This window comes from Erinaceus europaeus, chromosome 5 (genome assembly GCF_950295315.1).
Source record: "Erinaceus europaeus chromosome 5, mEriEur2.1, whole genome shotgun sequence".
Lineage (NCBI taxonomy): Eukaryota > Metazoa > Chordata > Mammalia > Eulipotyphla > Erinaceidae > Erinaceus > Erinaceus europaeus.
Window position 1 is genome coordinate 83,273,761 of NC_080166.1, and position 25,402 is coordinate 83,299,162.

Here is a 25,402-nt window from a genome sequence, read left to right on the forward strand (position 1 = left end):
ATGCACTTAGTAAGGTCACTGTGTTGGGTATGCGGGGGGGGGGGGAGCAGGGACACATGAGAACATGGCCTTAATGGGACTGTACCCACACTCAGGACTGCAGGGACACACACACACACACACACACACACACACACACACACACACACACACACACACACACACAGGCTTAGGGGGCCTGATTCAGAAAGAAGTCCTACCATACATAGTATTAACCCCAAACCTCAGTGTCAGTGTAGGGTACTGTTTGGGGATGAAAATTGAGTAAGAAATTCAACACACAAAAACCACACAGTAAGGAAAGATTAAATATTGTGCTTTTTTTTTTTTTTTTCCCCTTAGGATTGTCTTATAGTAACTGTTTCTCACTCATTAATTGATGGTCTTTCATCTAAAGGAAATAATCAGGGAAAGATTAACTCAGTATGTGTGTGTATGAGGGGGGTGGAGAGAGAGAATGTGTTTAGAAGTATTTCAGTGAACTATTAACTCCTGAGAGTAGTAGTAACTTCTAGCACATGTTCTTTCTTTTCTAGGCATCTGATATTTTTCTACTTGTCAGGCTCAACTGCCTTTTAAGGAATTCTGCAGATTAAGTGCCAGAATGAGACTGGAGACTTGTTCTAAAGCAATCATCAGTCGGGTTGAAACAACATTAAAAATATTTTGAAGCTTGCTAAGAGTGTCCGTCCCTCCCAGCACCTCACCCAAAAGTTCTCTTCCATTGCATCTTGAATAGTCTTCATGGAGGGACCTTCCTCTCGTCATTTACCACAGACAGGCAAGTCTTGTCAGGTGGAGTGGTCTATCTAGGAGCTTTTCTACATTAGAAGAACATTTTTTAAAAAAGAAGAAAGAGGGAAAGGAAGGAAGGAAGGAAGGAAGGAGAGAAATGAAAAAGGAAAGACTCATTTTGACCTTTGATTTTGAGTTCATAAAATCTTTTACACCTGAAAGATTTTATGTTGTTCAGATAAAATGTGGACTGCAGTATCACTGAAGACACACATCTCTAGAATTATGACATGTTGGGACTTTGGAACCATGTGAGACTTTATACAACTTTGTAGAGTTTTATCATTTTAACAAACGACATTTTATCCTTCCTAATAAAATTCCCAACTCCTATTTTTCTTTCTCAAGTGCAGGAAACTAGAAAAAGTAAGATGATGCTTTGCTTTGGGATTGGATTTATTTTCAGCTTCTTTGTTGATTTTGGGACTTTTTACAAGCCCCTGTGGGGAGAGGGAGGTTCTGGAGCATACAAATCAGTCTTCTTGTCCTGCCTGTGGAATCAGTGAGCATAGCCTCAAGGGCCAGTCACTAACTGATGGCAACCTCCTCATCTGAAGAGTGGGGATGACATATTTACCTCATATGGTTATGTCTATGTCCAGTACACAGAAAGCTGTACTAATGTGAAAATCTGAATTTAGGTTGCTTGTTTTCACGCAAATCTGTAGAAAGAAAACTGTTTAGTTAGCTATTAAACCAAACTCTGGGTTCTATTTCTTGTTAGTTAAGTTAGATGTAGGACCTTGACAAATACGTTTTTGGCGTTTCCCTAGTTCAATCTCAACAACAAAACCGAGGTCCAGAAAACAGGGTTTTGCCAAAGGCCATTCATCAAGCTGGTGGTCAGGCATTGATCATGAACCAGGAATTGGGATACTGGTCCTGGGGTCTCCAGGCCTCCCATCCTGCCTTTGATGAAGAGCTATGTAGACATGTATCTTAATCTTATCTTTCTTCTAAGTCTGCCTAAGTTGATACTCTGAGTACCAGAAAAGCTGGGTGGGATCCAAAGAGGACTATGGCAACCATAACCCCGACACCTGGAGAGAATCATAGAGCAGAAGGCCTTAGAGATGTGCACATGGACACACAGGGCCCCTCCACCCCCACCACAGATGGCCTCATATGGATGCACTCTGCATGTTTCAGAACCTTCTTAGTGGCTAGTACAGTGCCCATCCGAGGTTCTGCAGAGGCTTTGCAAACTATTTGAATAGTGAAAAACTGCTGCCAGAACTCTTCCAGATGGGATTTGAAAACTGCACACCTTGTGTGATGAGCGCACTGGTGCAGAGGCAGAAGATAGTCAGTGTTCTGGAACACTTTACGTGCCACCCAGGGATGCCCTCACTTTTAGCATCATGCATTAGTGGGTTTTTTTTTTTTCTTTTCTGATTTGGCACTTTAGAAGTAAGTGGAATAAAGTAAGTGGTATGTACTCATTTGTATCTGGCTTCTTTTAGGGGAAATTATGGATATTGGCTTAAGAGTCATAAGAAGTAGAATCCAAAGTTGGGGTCAGGCAGGGCTCAGTGTAGGAAACAAATGTCTTTTGCATATTACAGTTTCATTTTTGTGATGGAAAGTTGGTATCAATATAGCACTTGATTGATTAGTAAGAGCATGTAGGTGGAACTGAGTTGAAACTTGTCCTTGGTACCAAGCAAATTTTTCACTTTAAGTGGTTCATTTTACTAAGTTATATTTTTAAGCTAGGCCCACTGATGTAAGTCATATAAATTGAGAAACATGAAAAATACAATTGTCTTGTGTGCTCCCCTTGAATTAAATATTTTCTTCTTTTTAAATTCTTATTTGTTTTGGATAGAAATAGTGAAAAATTGAGAGTGAAAGGAGATAGAAGAGGAGGATGAGGGTGGGAGAGAGAGAGAGAGAGAGAGAGACAGACAGACAGAAACAGAGAGAGAGAGAGACTGAGAGAGACTCACCTACAGCCCTGATTGACCACTCATACAACTTCCCAGGGGCCAGGCGGTAGCACAGTGGGTTAAGCACACATGGCATGAAGTACAAGGACTGTCATAAAGATCCTGGTTTGAGCCCTGGGCTCCCCACCTGTAGGGTGTCGCTTCACAAGTGGTGAGGTAGGGCTTCAGGTGTCTGTCTTTCTCTCCCCCTCTCTGCATTCTCCTCTTCTCTCCATTTCTCTCTATCCTATACAACAACAACAACAACAACACGGGCAACAAAATGGAAAAAATGCCCTCCAGGAGCAGTGGATTCATGGTGCAGGCATCAAGCCCCAGCAATCCCTGGAGGCAAAAAAAAAAAAAAAAGAAAGAAACTTCCCCCTAGTAGTTGGGCACCAGGAATTTTAACCAGAGTCCTCATGCATCGTAACACTTATGCTCTACAGTGTGCACCACCACTCCTTTAATTTGGCTTTGTGGTATGTCCATTAGAGAACGATGAACTATCTATGTGAATAATCACAAAATAGATAGAAACTATTTACGCAGAGCTTCCAGAAGTGTCACAGTTATTTTTGTCTTCCTAGGGTCCAGAATAGTTGGTAATAGTCGATAAATCCAACAAATGATGGATGCTACAATAACTCGACAGATGAATGATTTAGTTAAAAAAAGATGACAAACAATGCATTGCCAGCAACAAGAACCTTAACATTCTTCACAGACATTACAAGACAGTTTGGAGATAAATTTCCTTTGAGATATGGAGTCAGGCAGTTAGAATCCTCTGTTCCTCTTGGTGGCAAGATCTGCGGATTTTGTGAAGCTTTTCCCCTGCAGGTGGGGTCCAGGAGCTTGGACAGGAATGCTACTTTTAAAGCACATTTATAAGAAGATCTTTGCATGTACCCTAATTCATGCAGAAATTGGCACTGGAATGGGGGCATTCATATAATAAAAACCTACATTTGGTGCCATTCTTCTTCTTCTAGTGTTTGCCCTTCTTCCGTAGCCAGTTAATGGCTTTGAAAGTGACTGGGATCCATGTGGATTCAGTCGGCTAGGAAGGATCGTCAGTTTCCCCAATGAATGGGTACTCATGGGGTGCCATTGATGAGTAGCAGATGGCTACATGAGCACATTGTATTGGTAGGAAGGTGGGCAACTATTATTATTGTGTAGCACCTTACTTGCTAAAATAGTTACCTGTCTTTTTAGAATTTTTAAAAAAATTATTTATTTATTCCCTTTTGCTGCCCTTTTTATTGTTATAGTTACTATTGTCATTGTTATTGATGTTGAAATGGACACGGGAGGGGAAGACAGAGAGGGGGAGAGAAAGACACCTGCAGACCTTCACCACTTGTGAAGTGACTCCCCTGCAGGTGGGGAGCCAGGGGCTTGAACGGGGATCTTTACGCTGGTCCTTGCACTTTGCTCCACATGCGCTTAACCTTCTGTGCTACTGCTTGACTCCCAGTAGTTACCTGTCTTAACTGGACAGACCAAGAGCCTTTAACCTTTAGCTAAATAGCAATTTAGAATGTATGTTGGCTAGTCTTCACTTCTGTTGATAATGTCTTCCTAGAGGAAAGGGAAGTCATGTAATTATTAACCAGCGGGCAGGTATGAAGAGGAATATCATGATGATAAGGCAGGCTTTCTTATTAATGTCTTGCCATCTGATATGACTCAGAGCTTAAAAGTTTGGCCACGAGGCTGGAAAATCTATTTGTATCCCCAAAAGGCAGAAGGTTTGTTTGATGATGGAGGCCTTTCTCCTGCACCTTCTATGGAGTGTTCTTCTTGGCCAGACAGTGGGAGCAGCTCAACACAAAGACTGCACTGGGGGGGGGGAGGGGGACTTGAGCATGGAGGCCAGTGAATGAGAGCGGAGACTTGTCTCAAGAAATGTTATCAGCGAATTTTGTCTATTGTTAACTTTCACATACATGTAAAAAAATGAATATCCTTCTTAATTGTATAATTAATTTAAAGAAAGTTGTATATGGATATGGTATGGATAGGCAGAGAGACCTGACAGAAGCGGATAAGTCACCTTAGTCATCAGCTAATTCTGTATTTTTCTTTCAAGAAATAGTAGCGTCTACCTCTACTACCCCACCATAACCAAACACAGTTACCGACCTACTTACTAATTATTCTCTCAGTCAGCTATGCAATTCATTTCTAGCTGATAGTATGTGAAAAAAAGTTTTGTATGCTTGAAAATCATTAGGTATTTACTCCTTTCTACCTTTCCCCTAGCCCCCCGCTTACTGGTTGAGAAATAACCCAAAATGGGAGTTTCCTTGGATCAGAAAGAAAAGTTGCATATTAATGGCAATATAGCCACTCCATCTATTCAATAAGACCTACTTTGGGAGGAAAAAAAGCTCTTATCTTATTGCATTCCACACATTTTTTGGTGGTTTGCTTCAGTGACTTAACCTATAATCTACAACATACATATTCTTGTGCCAGTCCTTGTGCTTTGCGCCATGTGTGCTTAACCTGCTGTGTTACCGCCCAACTCCCTACATACATATTCTTTATACATTATCAATGTTGATTGCAAGAAATGAGCAACAAATATAGGTATTTTAAACAGGAAGGGGACTGGACATTTTCAAAAGCATTTGATGGATTAACGAATCAGGTTTTGGTTTGTTCCAAAGTCCTCCAGGAAAGACCACAAAACTTCACAGAAAGACCCACTTGGCAACGCTGATCTCAGTCAGCAATAGAATTCTATCAGGATCAGGACCTTGCTCCTCTGCTTTTGCCACCACAGCTTCCGGGCACTGCAGAAGGGGTGGAGGAAAATGGAGGCTAGAACATAGTGCAAGAAGCCTGATAGGTCATTATGCTTCTTTTCTTATTGCTGGCAAGATTATTTCTTATTTATCTTATTATTTGATAAGACGGAAAGAAATTGGGGGGTGAAAGATAAAAAGGGAGAGAGAAGGAGCAATACCGGCAGACTTTCTTCACTGCTCATGAAGCTCCCCCCAACTCCCAAGGGAGAAGGGGCTAGAGACTTGAAGTCAGGTTCCTGTGTTGGGTCATGTGTGCATTCACCACCAGCCCTGACAAGATTATTTCTTGCCAGCAGAAGTAATCAAGATGTGATCTGAAGGTATCCTGCCTTCATTCTGCCATCTGCAATATCATGGTCTTAGTTGTGACAGCCAATTTGAGACTCAGTTGGCTTACAGAGTCCCAGCTGCAATCGCATCTGGAAAATAAATGTCTACTTTTGGCAACCTGTCCAGTTACAATGAATGGAATTTGAATGAACTAATCTGTAACCCCAGTACCCAGATGTTTCATTTCTCAAATGTTACTTACCCCCACGGGTTATCTAGAGAACTAGAGGAGGTTTAGAATATGTGAAGCTCATATTCACAGCTGGAAAACAACATTAACAGCTTTAGAATTGGCAAGATACCTCCATTGGGAGGCACCCTCCTGCTTTGCCGATGCATACGACCTGGGTTTGAGTCAGGCCCCCACTGCACTGGGGGAAGCTCTTTTGCTCTTTATTTCTCTTCCTATCTGAACACTTTGGCCTGAGCAGTAAAGTCACAGTGATGACAAAGAAATTCTGACTGTTTTATTATAAAATAAAATAATGTAGTTACTTAAAGTGCCATGCCATGCCACTTGCCTCATTCATGTTCCTTTGATGATAGTGATTGGTTGGTTTGGAATTGATAACCTTGACTTTATTTTTTTTGGTATAATAACATAAAAGTAGCACTGTCTCTATTACTACAAAAAGTTTCTGCTACCCCAGTGTGAACTTTCTAGTGCGTGCTCTAGAGCTTGAGATCCCTCCCTGGTTTGATAAGAGGGTGAGGAATAAGTCTGGAGAAGGCACTAGGGGTCCAGAGGTTCTTAGACCACCCTAGGCTAGCATTCTACTGCACAACAGTGGGAGTCTCTTGATTTTTTTTTTTTAAGTTGAGAAGCATTTTCAGACTTTCCTTTTAGGGCACTCTCTCAGATGGAACAGGGGATGCCTTAGGTAAGGGAAAGTTAGTGGCTGTAGTTTGGGCAAGTGATGGTGGCAACTTGTACCACTAGAGTAGTGCAGGGGAGGAGAAAAGCAGCCTGGGGATATCCTTAGGAGGACTAGGTGAAGACTGCCCTAAAACTCAGCCGGGGAATTTTAGGATAGTAGAAATTTCAGTATTGCAGATGTCTAGAGTTATCTTGGGTGACTTAGTTCCTGGTGTGAATTAAAAGTTTGACTCTGATTCATAAAATTTAAAAAGAGAAATGAAAGATGATTTCATATTCCATTAATTTATAAGTATGAAGGAAGAAAATATTCCTTAAGTTTTTCTGTGAACTATTCCCAAAGTTATCTAAGATATTTAATGGCTGAGTGTGAATGACTTGCAAAACACAATTTGGGATGCATTGCATCGACCTTCCCGTGGGGCATCCCCTGAGTACCCATTCTTTGGGGAAACTGACGATCCTTCCTAGCCGACTGAATCCACATGGATCCCAGTCACTTTCAAAGCCAGCAACAAGCAGCTCCTGACAGCTTTCAAGCTCTTGGTCCTGCTCTTCAAGTCCTCCAACTTAATGTTGAGGGGCTGTCCTTTGCCAAACGCGTTCTTATTGGACAATTGGTGATACAGCATCAGGCAGATGTCATTTGCCTACAAGAAACACATCATTTCCCATGTCTGTGCTCAACCGGACCTGCCAATGTGTGCGGATGTCTTCGCCCACCCTGTTCAACGCTTGACGTCTCGTCATCCAGTCTGGTCCCCTACGCCTACACTGAACTTCTCTGTTCCAGACTCTTGGAAACGGAGTTGGCAGTCAACTGAGGTAAAGAACAGACACCTCATCGCAGACCCCTGCAAGCGTCAACCCAGCTTTGACCTAGCACGTTGTCATTGGGCCCTCCTCGGTCGCTGTTGAGCAGGCCATGGCCGGTGCGCCTCTGTGTTCCATCGCTGGGGAGCCAGGGACGACCCGAACTGCCCTTGCGGCTACAGACAGACCCACATGGTCAACCACTGCCATCTCTCCGGATTCAAAGGAGGTCTCGAAACTTTACATCAGGCTCAACCTGACGCTGTTGACTGGCTGCGGAAGAAGGGCAAACGCTAGAAGAAGAAGAAAGCACAATTATGCTGTGCCATTATCTGTGTTGGTAAATTACTTTATATAACATGACTGAACATTGGAATGATGTAGAAAATTTTCTTAGGCTGTCTTAGAAGCTCCCTTAAACAGAGAGATGCTGCATCAATGCACAGAGCATACCTGCAAATGCAAGGACACACTTGCTCAATGACCATTTCATCAACTTTTTTGACTCTCCAGCCAAGGATAATACAAGTATGATAACATTCTGACTATTTCATTCAAAAGGAATTTGTTATAAAATATAAAGTCTGGGATTTCCTGTTTTACAATGAGTGATGTCTACAGTAATTATAGGACATTGCAAAAACTACAGGGATAGACATCTAGTCAGATGAAGAGAAGCTATTCTGTTGTCTAGCAAAGAGTTCCTGTCAGCTCTCTCCCCATGTCACTGGTGACACATGTCAGTGGTATCATTACAGGTAAAAGGTCAGTCACATTCCAGCTTCCTTAGTCCTGAGCATTTCCTGTGTGGCCTAAAAATATACTGGGAGAAAGTAGTCTGAGTTCATGGCTTAGGAGTTGTCTACTTCTTTCTGAGGAGAGGCTAGACTTGGTATATTCAGTGTCTAATGGTGGAACATTAAAAGGAATTAAGTCACTTGGTCAGAGAAAAAAGCAATCATCACTGGACTTGGTGCCCATTATGATGTTCCTTGTTTTTTTTTTTTAATTTTTTTTGTTATCTTTATTTATTTATTGGATAGAGACAGCCAGAAATCGAGAGGGAAGGGAGTGATAGAGATGGAGAGAGACAGAGAGACACCTGCAGCCCTGCTTCACCACTTGCAAAGCTTTCCCCTGCAGGTGGGGACCGGGGGCTCGAATCAGGTTCTTGCGCACTGCTAAGTGTGCACTTAACCAGGTGTGCCACCACCCAGCCCCCCCTTGTTCTTTTTTAAGAGTATCTTTTCATCTCCAAATCTTACTTAGTGCCAGGGAGAGGAGAAATAGAACAATTCATAATGAGTATGACTTTCAAAATAAGTATCTTTGGATGTTAGGGATTTTTAGAACTTAGATTCCTAAAGATGCCATAGGTCTGGGAGTATGGTGAGCAGTTTTGCCAATCTGATTTACCTCCTAAATGCTTCCTGTGTGGCAGGATCACATAAGCATCCAGAGTTTTTCAAGTGTGTGACCTGTTGAGGACAAGCTTTTCTGAATCCTTACAGTCCCCAGTTCCAGAAATGGAAAGTGTTTTCTGTCAAGTCATGGCAGATGAGTTAGCAGCGATGGCACAGAGGCTCACGGCTCCACAGATGAATGCTTAGTAACCCAATCTCTTCCTTAGCCATTTTCATGTCATGCTTATATGAATTGTGGTAACAGAAACTAGCCCCGGGAATTGACATATTATTTAAAGTAGGTTTTAATAAACATGGCAACAGAGTGGGGGAAAATGCATAGTGGCTATGCAAATAGACTTTCTTTCCTGAGGCACTGAGGTCCTAGGCTTAATTCCCCCATACCACCATCTAAGGTCAGAGATGAACTATGCTCTGGTAAAAGAAATAAGTAAATAAATGTATTCCAAAATAAAAAAATGTTTAAAAATAGAAAATGACAGTATTCTTATGTTTTACAACTCTAAAAAGATACGGATTTGTATTAGATTCTGTAAAAGAATGCATGAAGAAGAGATATAATAAAATAGATTTATTTGTAAAAATTTTCAATTTCTCTTTATTAATAATTGATATTCTGTTTACAATTTTTTTTGCCTCCAAGGTTATTGCTGGGGCTTGGTGCCTACACCACGAATCCACTGCTCCTGGAGGCTATTTTTTGTTGCCTTGGTTGTTTTATCATTGTGTAGTTATTATTGTTGTTCTTATGGATGTCATTGTTGGATAGGACAGAGAGAAATCGAGAGAGGAGGGGAAGACAGAGAGGAGGAGAGAAAGATAGACACCGGCAGACCTGCTTCACCACTTGTTAAAGGACCCTCTCTGCAGGTGGGGAGCCAGGGGGCTCGAACCAGGATCCTTACACTGGTCCTTATGCCAGTCCTTGCGCTTTGCTCGCTTAACCCGCTGGGCTACCACCTGATCCTCCTGTTTAAAATTCTTAAGGAATTAATTGCTTTAAAGTCACATAAGATGAAAAGTAAGTAGGATAACTTAGGAGTCTGGAGTGGTGAACCTGGTTGAGTGCATATGTTACAGTATACAAGGACCTGGGTTCAAGCCCCCAGTCCCTGCCTGTGGGAAGGAAGCTTCATAAAAACAGTGCTGCAAATCTCTCTCTCTCTTTCTCTCTCTCCCTCTCTATTTACCTCTTTCCTTTTGATTCTTCAACTAAAAACAAATGGAGGTGGGACTAGGGATGGGGAGGGCAAGGCCAGTTATGGGAGGTTATCAAAAAAGACATAGTAAATAAAGGTATAGTTGTGTAGATTTAAGTTAATGCCACAGTGTTAGGAATAACTTGATCACCCATTACTTGTTTTAAAGGAAGGAGATGAGCAGCCTGGAAAGTGGCACAGAGGTTAAAACCTTGAACTCTAGTAGGTCTATTTTAGGTATATTCCAAGGGGCCCATGACTTAACTAATTTTTGCCTGACAGCTAACATGCAGGTGGACCAAAGGTATTATCTGGGGAGATGGTGTCAGAGTTGGAAAATGGACTAGAAAGCTGGACCAGGGAAGAGAGTAGCTCCCAAATATGGAAAAAGTGTATAAATATTGTTAACTGTAAACACCATCATTCTGACCTAGGGCCCATGTCTATTTATATTTAGCACAGAAGCCTGCGTAACCTCTGCATCCCTGCCAGTCTGAACTCACATTCCATGGTCATACCTAGGAACATTCTAGGCTGCACTCATTTCAGAATCACTCTTTCTAGAATGGCAGAATATGTTGACCCAGCCTTCCTTTAGAGAGTGTGGCTATTGTTTCACATTGAGGGTAAGGTCCTGTAGAGGCCCAGAAGAAGGTTTATGATATTGTTCCTGTTGATGCTGACCAGTGATGGTGTAGAGAGAGATCTGTTAGAGGTCTGGGCCCATCAAATCTATGTGGGAATCCTAGGATTCCCTGACTCAGGCCCTGGATGTTGGGGTGGCCTCGTAGTGACCAAAAGAGTCATCATTAGAGTGTGCTGGTCTCTTGCCCTTACCCAGCTTATTTTTTATTTTTATTTATTTATAAAAAGGAAACACTGACAAAACCATAGGATAAGAGTGGTACAACAAAACACAATTCCCACCACATCTCTGTATCCCCTCCCCTCCCTTGATGGCTTTCCTATTCTTTAACCCTCTGGGAATATGGATCCAAGGTCACTGTGGGATGCAGAAGGTGGAAGGTCTGGCTTCTGTAATTGCTTCCCCACTGAACATGGGCATTGACAGGTTGATCCATACTCCCACTCTGCCTCTCTCTTTCCTTAGTGGGGTGGGGCTCTGGGGGCTCTGGGCTCCAGGAAACATTGGTGGGGTTGTCTGTCCAGCAAAGTCTGGTTGGCATCATGCTAGCATCTGGAACCTGGTGGCTGAAAAGAGAGCTAACATACAAAGCCAAACAAATTGTTGAACAATCATGAACCTAAAGGCTGGAATAGTGCAGATGAAGAGTTGGGGGGGGGGTGTTTCCATTTTGTAGATAGCTAGTAGGCATATTTTAGTTATATTCCAAAGGGCCTGTGGCTATACTAGTTTTTTTTTTTTTCCCCTTGAGCCTGAAATCTGATATGCAGGTGGATCCAAGTTATTGTCTGGGGAGATGATGTCATGGCTGGAAAAAGGACCAGAAAGCTTGATCAGGGAACAGAGTAGCTCCCTAATATGGGAAAGGGTTTATCCAGCTTTTGAGCTGGGCGGAAGTGGGTCTCTTTCCCTGCACTTTCCTTCCTCTTGGGACCAGGCCATGCTGCCTATCCCTGGAGACTGAACATGTGTAGCTGAACTCTGCTGCAGCACTCTTTCCTGTGCTCTTTTTTGGTGGTTCCGCTCCCCTGGACTGATCATGGCCACTCCTCCCAGGACATGTACACGTGTATCTCAGCTCTGGTAAAAGTAGCTTAAAAGACTTATGCCTCTGTGCCCATTAGGAATAGCCAATATTTGCCTTTTTACCATACCTAAATAACCACTGTGTAATAAACCTTTATTGTTTTAAAGCCAAGTCAAGCTGCCCCACTGAAGTCATTAATAAATAATTAATTATTTTTTTACCTTCATGGTTATTGCTAGGGCTCAGTGCCTGTACCACTTGGTCGATTCCAATTTATATTCCTCCATGAGGATAATTTCTGGAACCATCAGTTCCACCCCGGTTCCATGGCTGCCAGTCCTTAGCAACATCGCCCCACCAGATATTCGTCAGAATGCGGCATCATCGAAGTTCATTTCCCATGTCTACGCTCGACCGGACCTGCCAATATACGCGGATATCTTCGCCCACCCTGTCCAACACTTGACGTCTCGTCACCCAATCTGGTCCCCTACGCCTACACTGAACTTCTCTGTTCCAGACTCTTGGAAACAGAGTTGGCAGTCAGCTGAGGTAAAGAACAAACACCTCATCACAGACCCCTGCAAGCGTCAACCCGGCTTTGACCTAGCACGTTATGATTGGGCCCTCCTCAATCGCTATCGAACAGGCCATGGCCGGTGCGCCGCTATGTTCCATCGCTGGGGAGCCAGAGACGACCCAAACTGCCCCTGTGGCTCCAGACAGACTATGACCCACATAGTCAACGACTGCCACCTCTCCAGATTCAAAGGAGGTCTCGAAACTTTACATCAGGCTCAACCTGACGCTGTTGACTAGCTACGGAAGAAGGGCAAACGCCAGAAGAAGAAGAAGTGCTTGTACCGGCAAATGCTAGAAGAAGAAAAGTGCCTGTACTACAAATTCACTGCTCCTGGCAGCCATTCCCCCCCCCCCCCCAATTTTTTGGATAGGATAGAGAGAAATTGAGAGGGGAGGGGAAAATAGTGAGGGAGAGAGAAAGAGAGAAACCTGCAGCCCTGCTTCAGTGCTTGTGAAACAGCCCCCCTGTAGGTGGGGTGCTGGGGGCTCGAACCGGAATCCTTGCACGAGTCCTTGCTCTTTGTACTAAGTATGCTACTGCCTGGCTCCCAAATCTTTTAATTACAAGACTTTATGTTGTCCTTTTTAGGTCTTTCTGCTTGCTTGCTGCACTTCCTGAGTCACTGTAGACTATTGTGCACTTTTACTTTAATATATATATATTTTCCCTAACTTATGGATACATGTGCATGTGTGCCCTGGTCTATATTTAGGCTCTATGATTCTGCTAGGAGGTGTGACACACAAAATGGAACTTAGGAGTCCTATGAGCTAGGAAAGGTCTCATCTGGTTATTGGCTTGGCGAGTCTAGACACAGTCAAAGTGAAACAATTTGAGGTGGTACTGGTTGCACTGATTTGGTTGAGATCAGCAGTTGCACTATCAAATGGTATGGATCAAAAAGAGCATGAAGGAAAATGAGCAAAGCCCCAGAGGTTCATACAAGGAGGTCCTGAATTTTATCTCAGAAATTGTATGTGCTCGAGTGATGCTGTGGTTTGTTCATGTTCTCTCTCTCTCTTTCTCATTAATAAATAAATATTAAAAAAGGTGGGAGGAATAGTGGAACAGTATGTTGCTTTGCCATGTACTCAACCTAAATTAGAGCCAGGCCCTTACCACACTGAAGAAAGCTGTTGTACTGTGGTCTCTTTCACTTACTCTGTCTCGTGTCCTTTGAAGAGATTCCAGAGTGTTCTCCTCTCCTTGACAGAAGCTCAGAAAATAGATCATATGGACATCCAGCAAGATGACCACTGACACGTTCAAAAGAGGAGCCTTAGATGACACTGGCCATGTTGGCATTCTGAGGCTCTGTTTTCAGCTTATTGAACTGTAAGAAACCTCATCTTTGCTGTTTAAGCCATACAGCCCTCAGTTATGTAATGTTATACTGTTTCTCCCTGATGTCAGAGCCTCTGGGAAGAATCTTCCCTAGTAATGACTTTCCTCCATGTTCAGATGGGCTAGGAAAAGGATAAAGGAGACCGCTCACAGTTCTGAGACAAGTGATAGTAGATTGTGAGAGGAGGAAGGTGAGGATGATCCCAAGGGAGCATGTCAAGCTGGAGAGGAAGTCCAGGAGAAACAGACAGGAAAGGGGCATCGAAGGTCAACAGTAAAGAGCTCTTCCACTTTCTAAAGGACTGTTGCCCAGATCAGAATCCTCTTCATTCTGGACTTGTCATGGTAAAACCAGCATGAAGTGGTTAGTCAGTATTCTAATAATACCGCAGCAACAGAAGTTTGCCCTCTAGTAGTTCAATCCCCAGAATCCTGGTCTCTACTGGAAAGGAACCTGCTCAGATTCCAAGTCAACTGCTAAGAGTTTTCTGAGATGCCTCCACCCCTGCTGGAGTGAGGTGTGGCTCGCCCAGACAGTGTAATTGAGATTCTGTAGCAGAAGAATGGGACTGCCTTTTATTTTAAGTGATTCTTTTGAGCTCTTCCCACTAAAAATATTATTAAAAAAAGGTTTTTCTGCAGACAGTTAAAATTCCATTTTCCGACTTAAAAGGTAGTGGCATTGAGCTAAGAATGACAACACATTGTCTTGTTCAGATCTGATGAGAAACTCTAATTTTTGGAGAAACAAGTTTGTTTTTCTGTTAGAAAAAAAACACCTTAATGATGGTTGTAAGTGAATTGACATAGTTCTAACAGTCACTTTTATTTGAAAAACTTCTGTTTTTACTCAGACATCATTTACATGTGAAATTGTCTGTTTGCCAATAATTGACAAAATGTTCTTGTATTTTTTTAGCTGGAGTTTTATCTACTCCAGAAGTTTAATGACATCTAATAGGTTTACTTCTGCTTTTGTTAATGTTATTTAACCCACTTTTGGTGATTCTTTTGTTATGTTCCCCACACGAAATTCTTGTTTCATTTTTACTTCTGAAAGAGACTGACAGAAATAGTGCATCTTACTAGGATAATGTTTTAATTAACTTAAGTTAATTCTCCTAATTAACTTCCTATATATCTTCTAGTTCCATCCTCAGATTAACCCCTGAAATGGGAGTTTATAATTTTTATTTATCTTCACATGTCAGATGAAGAAATAAAGAGCCCGGTAAGTTAGATAAATAACTTGTTGGATGTAGACTAGTTAATTAGTGACAAATAAACCTTATGAAAAAATTTTCAAAATTAAAATACTACTCCTACTAATTCATGATGATGGTGATGATGATAAATAACATGTTAGTAATAATAATGCTGCAGAATATCTACTTTGGGAAGCTTGACCTAAATGATAACAGGTACAATTTTTGGGCTAAAGATGTTATTATTTTTTTCTTTTTTTCTTAATCATTTTATTGGGAGAAATAATGATTTATAAGATGGTTTTCACATGATAGGCATTGTTCTTTTGAAAGGTGTCTGTGCACCACCTCCACCACCAGCTGAAAGTTTCCTGCATTGGGTCCTCAGTCTTCTCTACACCCCTCCTACCCCTTTTAGAATCCATATTCCTGCTGCAGCAGACCACAACTAGTCTTTGGTTTCACTCTGTGTTTCCCCTTTCTTAAGTTATACCTAGGAGTGAAGCTATCCTGTGTTCCTCCTTCTCCTTCTAGCTTGGTTTAAAGGTGGTCTTACGTAGTTACAAATCATCACCATTCACCTCATTCCCATACTTCTGTTTTTGCATTAGTCTCTCCCCTAAGCTCCAGTTTCATATAGTCATTCCACATTTATCTTGGTTAATCCATTCCAGACTCTACTGTAGTAAGTGAATTTCTGAGAAGTAGGATTCATTATTTTTAAATAGACTATTTTCATAGTTAGAGTATAGAAAACCTGCTCATGACCTTCTGACTATGGTTTTTAACATTATCAGAGCCCTCTGGACATGAAATCACACCCCTTCAACTTTGCTTCCTTGTTGAAAGAGACAGTAGCCTTTGCATGGATGTTCTTTTCATCTTTACAGATGGAGCAAATGGTAGACTCATTCAAGTCATAATGGCAGGCAACCTTCACGGTTTTCTTGCCATTTTTGATCATATCCAAGAGTTTCACTTCCTGGACAGTAAACATCTTCCTCTGGCACTTAGGTTCATTTTGTCGGAAGGTTAAGAAGCAGCAGCACATTTAAGAGCCATCGTGAGGCTTAGATAAAGGTGCTCAGAAATCGCAAACACAAGAACAAAGATGTTTCCATTTGCAGCAATGTAGAAGTGTGTATGAGGGAAGCACGCTCTGATGGGCTTGGTTTCTCCACACCCGATTTCAAACACACACAAAGAGTGGCCGATTGGCTGAAGTTGGAGGATTTGTGGGGGTGTTGGAATGCATAGGCCTGCAGTCCATATGGACAGTCATTTTGATTTTAATTGTAATACAGGGATGTATAACTGACTCAGACAACGGAACATACGCTCTATCATTTTCACTGTCTTGATCAAGTTTTTAATAAATATATTTGAAAAAAACTGTGATAAAGTGAAGCCACGAAAGTTGAAGCGTGATGTGGCAAGGGACGACTGTATACCCAAGTGCTCACTTAAAGTTTATCTTGTAGTGGGGGTTGTATTGTTAAATGGGAAACTGGGGAATGTTATACATGTACAAACTATTGTATTTACTGTTGAATGTAAAACATTAATTCCCCAATAAAGAAATAAATTAAAAAAAATTCATCTTGGATGCACACCTGCATCATCAGTGAAACAGAAAAAGAACAGGTTGTTCTTCCTGTGGAGTCACCTGTGCCAGCCAACCACAACTTGAGATCTCCAGTTGCTCCAGATAAAAATCTTTTTTTTTTTTTTTTTGCCTCCAGGGTTATTGTGGGGCTCTGTGCCTGCATGAATCCCCTGATCCTGGAGGCCATCATTTCCCTCCTTGTTGTTGCTAATGTTGTTGTTGGATAGGACAGAGAGAAATTGAGAGATGAGGGGAAGGTATAGAGGGGGAGAGAAAGTTAGATACCTGCAGAACTGCTTTACTGCCTATGAAGTGACCCCCTGCAGGTAGGGAGCTGGGGGGGGCTAGAACCATGATCCTTGCACTTCTCATTATGTACACTTAACCCAGTACACTACCACCCAGTCCCCAAAATATTAAAAAAATATTATCTTTATTTATTCATTGGATAGAGACAGCCAGAAATAAAAAAGGAAAGGGGTGGTCAAGAGGGAGAGAGACACCTGCGACGCTGCTTCACCACTCACAAAGCTTTTCCTTTACAGGTGGGGACCTGGGCTTCAAACCCAGGTTTGAATTTTTGGCAGTGTAATGTGTGCGCTCAACCAGGTGCGCCACCACCTGGCCCCCAGGATAAAAATCTTGATATCATCATTTCCTCCATTCTTTCTCACACGCCTCACATCATATCCATCAACAAATCCTATTGGTTCTACCTTTAAGACATACAATGAATGCAATCAATCTGCTATAATTTGGGGTTCTAGAAAGCCAACCCAGAGAGCTATCATCTATAGGAAGTTATCGGGGAGGGCTCTGGAGGTTACTCTTCTGTGTATAGGCAAGGCCAGAAAAAGGACTGGACAGAATTAGGCTGGGAAGTGGTCTCAGGGAAGGGAACTCTAAAAGGAAGTCTGAGACAGGGATTCAGAGATGTCCTTATTGTGAAGAGTGAACTTTCATTCATTTTGTTTGCATGCACCTGACTCTGGGAAGGGGTGCAAACTTAGATGACCTCCAGCCAAGAACAAAGGGATGATTAGTGCTATTGAAGAAACAATTGGGGTGATATGACAGAGAATCTAGGATTGGAGGTCTCCTTAGGAAGAATAGTTGAGAAGTGATGGATTATAGGCGCACGCGCAAGTGCATGTGTGTGTTTGTGTGTATGTGGGAGAATCAGACATTGAGTTGAAACCTAAAGACCAGGTTTCATGAGCTAGTCTCTCCAAGAGCTGGTAACAGAACAGGATGGCAGGAAGTGGAGTATGTTGAAGGTCATAATGAAGGGCATGAGGAAGCGAGAGAGTGATAGGAGATAAAACTGGAGATGTAGACACAGGGTTTTTTTTTTTTTTTTTTACCTTTTCTTTCTTTTTTTTTTTTTGCCTCCAGGGTTATTGTTGGGTCTCCGTGCCTGCACTACAAATCCACTGCTCCTGGAGGCAATTTTTTTCCTTTTGTTGTCCTTATTGTTTATCGTTGTTGTTGTTATTGCTGTTGTTGTTGTTGGACAGGACAGAGGCATCGAGAAAGGAGGGGAGAGAGAGGGAGAGAGAAAGATAGACACCTGCAGACCTGCTTCATCGCTTGTGAAAAGACCCACCTGCAGGTGGGGAGCCAGGGTCTTGAACTGGTCTTGAACTGTGATCTTTACACTGGTCCTTGTGCTTTGCGCCACCTGTGCTTAACTCTGTGCTACCACCTGACTCCCCCAAGATAAGATTTCTACACCAGCTGAATAACTCTTTGGAGAGTTTGTTTAAATAATATGCATTAGTAATCCTTGAACCTTTTAGACATATCTATATTCCAAGTTGTGCAGTTTTCACTACTAAGTTCTGTTTGTTTTCGGGGAGTGGGAAATGAAAACAGAGATGTCCATTTGCATTAGGTTGGAGAACAGGGGCTTCATTGTGTACCTGCATGAAAAGTGTTCCTCCTGCATGTTATTTATGTGAAGAGTCTTAAGGACAGGAGCTGACACTGACACAGGCCACGAAGGAACCCAAGTGAGGGCTTTGGAAGAGTTCCCATGGTGGCTCTTCTGATCTCAGTGCTAGACATGACCACTGTGGCTGGTAGATGTGGGGAGGATATCATTGTAAGGACCATAGTTCTGAGGGGCCTCTGGATCACATGCCATGCTTGTGTAAAGACTTGACTGAACAGTCTCCAGTGATGACTGTCTGTTGCAATGCTAACGTCAGAAGGTTTGCTTGCCAGTCCTGCAGACCAAGGTCTTTTCCCTGTGGATCACACAGGCCAATGTGTAGGTTCTGCATTGATTTTTGTTTGAAGGGATTTGAGGGCCTGTCATCAGTCATGCTCTTTTGATCTTTGGCTCTTTTATTGAACTCCTAATTCCTCTTGCAATAGATGTTACTCATTAACAGCAAAGGAAGGGAAACCAGGAGGCTATTGTACATGTGTTGCCAAGGTAGGCTGAACAGTCCTGTGTGGCATCAGCAATGTGATGGTATGTGTGTGTACACTCATGCTGGCTATAAATGGATGGACACAAAGTAAAGCATGGGATGGGTCATGTGGTGGCAGATCCACTGTGCAACCTCCTGGACCACATGGTGGCAGATCACATGTCAACTTGGCACACCAAGAGAATTGCCAAGGGTTTGTCTTAAGAAGTAGCTTAATCAGATTTCTGTCTCATGAGGATTTTCTTCATTAGGAAATTATTTATTAATTAACAAGTGTTTCAAATAACATACCACCCTTATTTTACTTGTGTCACTACAGAAATAGAACCCCAGATAATACATTTGGTTTCCCCATTTGATCCATTTTTGTAATTTTTTAGCAAAATATAATTTAGTTGGATTTAAGTTTGATCTTTTTTTTTTTTTTAGAACTGTATCTCACACATGGATGATTTTACTAATATGGGCAGACTTTTTGAAAAATTAAAAAAAATATTATTGGGTAGTGACAGAGAGAAACAGAGGGAATGGGGAGAGAGGGAAAGAGGATAGACACCTACAGCCCTGCTTCACCACTTGTGAAGCTTTCCCCCTAACAGGTGGGGACCAGGAACTTGAACCTGGGTCTTTGTGCACTGTAATGTGTGCACTTAACTATGTGTGCCACCGACTGGTCCCCAGACTTATTTTTTATTAGTTATTTAATATTGATTTACAAAGTTGTAAGATAATAGGGGTTTAACTCCATACAGTTCTCACCACCAGAATTCTGTGTCCCATCCCCTCCACTGGAAACTGCAGTAGTTCTCTCAAGATCCCAATATAGGCTGATTCTATAACTATGTATATCTATGTGTGTGTATATATATCCCTCCATTTTTTTTCAATGGTCCTGCCTTCATTTCCTTTCTAGGTCATCCCCATACCTATTACTATTTCCAAGTGTCTTTCCTTTTTTTCCTTTTCTTTCTCAGATGAGCGAAGCTTCCTCTGGAGTTTTCCAGATTCATTTCCCTTTCTTTGATGGTTTAAAAACAAGATTCCTCGTGACCAGCACTTCGGGTGCTAGTGGAATGGGAATACAGAGCCTTCTGGTTTACTTCCCCTATCGCTTACCCTTCTGGGGTAATTCTTTTTTAGGGTGCAGGAGGTGGGAGTTTTGGCTTCTGTAATTATTTCTCTGCTAGACATAGATGTTGACAAGTCAATCTATACCCCCAGCCAGTTTCTATCTTTCCCTACTGGGTTAGGGTTCTGAAGAGGGGAGGTTCCAGGAAACATTGGTGAAGTCATCTGGGCAGACTTTTTTTTTTTTTTTGAGAGAGAGGGAGTAAAGGAAGGAAAGGGAAAGGGGATAGGAGGAGAGGGAGAGAGGAATAGAGAGAGAGAGAGAGAGAGAGACAGAGAGACTTTGCAGCACCAAGATTTCCTTCTGGGTGGGGGTATAGCATATGGTTACGCAAAGAGACTTTCATGTCTGAGGTTTTCAAGTCCCAGGTTCAATTCCCTATACCACCATAAGCCAGAGCTGAGCAGTGCTCTGGTAAAAAAAAAAAAAAAAAAAAAAAAAAAAAGATTTCCTTCTGTGTGGTTAGAACCTGGGTTGATCACATAACAAATCAGGCTTACTATCAAGGTGAACTATCTAGCTGACCTATTAGTTATTATTATTTTTTAAAGAACACCTGAAAGGTTTGGAATTCAGCACCCTGATAGACTATGGGGCCAGACAGGATCATTATGATAGAATGTCCACATGGGGTACTGTGGGTGGAGGTAACCATTGTGGGGAGAGAAGGGTGAGCGGAGAAGGGAAGCTACAAAAAAAAAAAAAAAAAGGAAAGGAGGAAAGCACTGTCCTGAAAGCAACCATGTGTATATAGCTTTTCATTTTTTGAAAAATTGTCTATATGCACAGAGTGGGTATGCTTTAGGTAGGATGACTGATTGTCAGAGCCGGACATGACCTTTGAGGTTATTGGACTTCGAAGTTTCCTAATGTACCTATGTTTCAGAAATTCCTGGGGAGTCTGAAAAAAATAGACAGATGCATAGACCCCACATCAATACTATGGCCTTATTTCTCCAGATTTCTTATGTTAGAAGGAGAAAACTGGCATCCTCCGGGGTTAACGTGCTTGCTCAAAGTCACAGCAGTTCCTCCCTCAGTTTAAGCTTCATTGGCAGTGTGCCCAGACAAGGAAAAAAAAATGCATCTGCTTTGGGAAATATCCAGAGATATTTTTCCTTCTGTTTTGTGTTGGAGAAGAATGGAAAATATGTAAGCAAATTAGAGAAGAAATGGCTACATATGTATTTGTGAGTCTAGTTGAATAGAGGTCATTTAAACCGTGGCACTTTGTACCAGGTGGAACTCTGTATTTTCAGTGTTGTCATTTTTGCCTAAAGTTTTAAGAAGACATTTATTTTATGACGTGCCCCCACCAGAGCTAATGATAGGTGTAGTAAACTGAACTTCAGCACAACCATAATCTAGGGAGCCCAAGTTAATTTTTTCAACAAAGGAAAAAGAGAGAAGGGGATTTATGTCTTGCAGAATTGGATAAATATTTAGAATGACAAGAAAAAATGAAAAGTCTTTCACACTCATGTGTTCCAGGTGCTGGGCCCAAAGTTTTATTGATCATATATAGAACTCGAGTCCAAGGTACTGAATTTTATCAAAATGAGTTTGGATTTAAGTTCATCAACCTACCTACCTCCTGTACTCTACTCTTCCCTTTTGGCAATGATTAACATAAGTGTTTAATGTGTGCTCTAAAGTATGTGCTTTAAACTCTCACCAAACATAAACTCTTTAGTGGGGCAACTTTCCAGGTGTCTGGAGCATAGGTACCATTTCTACAGTGGAGATGTGGCACTCAGCTGCCAGGGCAGACAGTCACTTCTTAGTGTCGCTGATGAGAAAATGTAAGGAAAGAAATTGCTTCCTTATCTTAGAAACAAGTCAACTGTGTTTCACAGGAGTGTATCAGTGTTCCAAATCATTCATCAGCTTGAGCAACTGTGGCTGAATTTCACAATTAGGTTTTCTTGGGAATTACATTAATCCATCCCTTCTCCCTAACCTGGGCCAGATTTCTTTGATGACAAGCAGACCACAGAGGGAACTAAATACATGCAGTCTTCGAGTAAAGTTTTAATTAGATTCAATTTAACTCAGTGACCATTTTGGCTTCTCTTTGAGCAGGGCTAGTGAAACTACTTTCTCTTTTGACTCAGGGCAATTTGAGAATATTTTTCTCGATTGTTTTAATCTTTATGATTATAGATATATTGGTTACTTAGAAAATCAAGTTTTAATTATGGTTGGAACTAAGCCAGCATCACATACTGGTGGTTGACTCACACACCAGATACCTGAATTGTTCTATTTACTCAGAAGGACCATCTGGGATATTGGTAGTGGCTCATGTGTGCCCCTTGTGTCCAGAGGACTCTAGAATGTTCAGCCAGAATTAATATTTAGAGAGAAACTCCAGACTTTCATGTTTTGGACTCCAGTCTTTCAGAGATGGTTCTAGATAGATGATCACTGAGCAGATATGTTATAACATAAACTACAGTTTTTCTGAGTTGGAAGAGTCTTTGTTTTACTTTTTAGACATTGATATTTTATTTTATTTTTATTTAATTTTTTATTTATAAAAAGGAAACATTGACTAAACCATAGGGTAAAAGGGGTACAACTCCTCTAAAACTGTTTTTCTAATAAATTGGTAAGATCTTTTCATTCATGAGATAAATCAGTTTTTAGTTGGTGATGGAAAGTAAAATTTCTTTTGATTATGACCATGGTCTTTTGAGAGACAAAATTAAAAAAAAATGTGTGATTGAATCCATTAATCATCACATTTGTGGTTTCTGTTTTTTTTTTTTTTTTAAGATTTATTCAGATTATTTTGAGTGAGAGTGAGAGAAAACACATGAATACCAGTCTGGTATATGCAATGCCAGGGAGTCAACATGTGCTTGCATGTCCAGAATCTGCCCCTCACCAAGCCACCTCGAAGGCTGCAAAAATGAGGAAGACATTCTCTATTTGAAGTTGATTAAAACAGTCCCTTATTTTCCCATCCAAGTTCTTTTATGGGTCTTTTTTCTCATATGAATAAAATCCATCCGAACCTTTTTTTTTTTCTGGATATATAGTGGTGTGCACGTTTTCATGCTCACTGAGATCTACATTTTCAACAGCCCAAGCAGAGTAGGAGGAGTGAGTCTGCACTTGGAACTACACTGAGTACCTCAGGGGAGAAGGGGTACTGGGTGTGTCATTTCAATGCCAGTGTGTCTGAAAGAGGGACACAGTATTTCTGCAGAGGGGAGATTATGAATCCGTGGGGAGAGGAAAACATTAACTCACTGGAAGAGAGGGAGTTAGGACTAGAGACAAGGAGTAAGGCTGTGTAAATAGAACAGAGTAACATTTTAGATTAATAGGAACAGCTAGTTTTTGCTGTTACAAATGGAACTCATTTCAGTATTTTGATTTCCTATTGTTTCACTACATAACAGTTAAAGATTTCATCTAGGACAGCCCTAAATAGGTTCTTACAGGCATATGCTTATGTAACTTCAAATAAACCTGGCAACACTAACATCTTATGCATCTACAACTTTAGATTTCTATGTATTTGAGGCTCTGAAAAGGTCCACAAAATGGTTACATTTGCTATGCTTTTTCCTTTGTTGTTTCTCTCAGCTCTCAGTGTTCTTGGAGGGATGAGGTCAGATACTTACTGCTTCAAGTTTGATGTGTCACACAGCTCATTAGAGTCAGAGATTGCCCAGGCACTTCCTGTCAGTTTGCTGACTTGTCAGTAAAAGTTCCAAGCGGCAATTTCTATTTGGTCCCTCTGTGCTGCCCCCAACCTTGATTTCTGGGTCAGTTCTTCAATTTCCACCAAATTGGCATACACTTCCATCAACATTTTGTATTTCCATTCCTCAGGGTATTGTGCTAAAGGGAAACTTGGATTTGGGAAGTATGAACAACTTTTTGAAGATTCATGCACATCTGAATGTAAACAAAATTCTAGTATTTAGTTTTTAAAATACCTTTTCCATACATTTTCTGTTCTCTATTCAAAGTACATGGTCTTTTTCTGCTTCTCAGTGAAGAAATCACTAGGAAGGAACTGCTTCAATGGCTGAGTAGTTTCTATGTATATCATTTTCTTCCCTTCACTCTTAGTTAAAAAAAAGGGGGGGATTCTCTCTTCATCCAGACCTATTTTTTACCTACATTCCATCATGTCCCATCTCCTCAGGGAGTCTATCCCTTTAAAGTATCCTCAGTTTTTATATAAACCTTTCACTTCACATCAGCATAGTAGCCACACTCAGAATTTCCTCTTTTTTAATTTTTTTAAAATATTTTTTATTTTTTTATTTATAAAAAGGAAACATTGACAAAACCGTAGCATAAGAGGGGTACAACTCCATACAATTCCCACCACCAGAACTCCGTATCCCATCCCCTCCCCTGATAGCTTTCATATTCTTTAAACCTCTGGGAGTATGGACCCAAGGTCATTGTGGGATGCAGAAGGTGGAAGTTCTGGCTTCTGTAATTGCTTCCTTGCTGAACATGGGTGTTGACTGGTCGATCCATACTCCCAACCTGCCTCTCTCTTTCCCTAGTAGGGCAGGGGTCTGCAGCAGTGGAGCTCCAGGACACATTGGTAGGGTTGTCTGTCCAGCGAAGTCTGGTTGGCAGCATGGTAGAATCTGAAACTTGGTGGAGTTGTATTTGGTGAGTCTTAGAGGAGTCTTCTCCCTTCTGCCATCTTTTAGTTGGTGAAACAGACTGGAGGTGGTGCCTCAACTGATAAACTGTTACCAGCCACTTAATCTCTCCCTAGGCTCCACTCTGTCCAGGAGCCACATGTGTATGCACTCACCCGTGATTTGGTGGGTTCCTGAAGTCATTCTAGTCCTGTCTTGTTGTGGTCCCAGGTGATCTCCTTTGGTATTCCTAGTTGATCTGGGAGAAGAGAGGAGAGAAACACAGCTGCTGCTGCTCCGTAGCCCTGCCTCCGGAAGTAGAATTTTCTCTTTTAATAAGAAATAAATACATAGAACCTGAGTTGACTGCACCTTAACTCTTTCTAGTCACACCCCAAATTTTGAGTTGTTTTCTTTTAGACAGAGACCGAGAGGTAGAAAGGCAGAGAGAGGTAGAGAGTGAAAAAAACCACAGCATCAAAGCTTTCTTCAATTCACTGGGGGCTGGACTAGAACCCTAGTTGCAGACATGGCAAAGCAGCACACAACTCAACTGATTTCTTTGCTGTCCCACACCAATTTGAGAAGTTCTCTATGTTTGTCAGTCTTTAGTG

At 41.6% G+C, this 25,402-nt stretch overlaps 1 long non-coding RNA gene across 2 annotated transcripts; it reads left to right on the forward strand.

Moving 5' to 3' along the window:
- The first annotated feature begins 230 nt into the window (after positions 1-230).
- On the forward strand, positions 231-16,685 carry LOC132538627 (uncharacterized). Of its 2 annotated transcripts, none has more exons than XR_009549977.1 (3): positions 231-294; positions 14,937-15,019; positions 15,791-16,685. It is a non-coding gene; the product is annotated as an uncharacterized LOC132538627 (long non-coding RNA). The 2 variants fall into 2 exon arrangements; XR_009549976.1 differs by lacking the exon at positions 231-294 and adding an exon at positions 13,617-13,779.
- Positions 16,686-25,402: the final 8,717 nt, after the last annotated feature.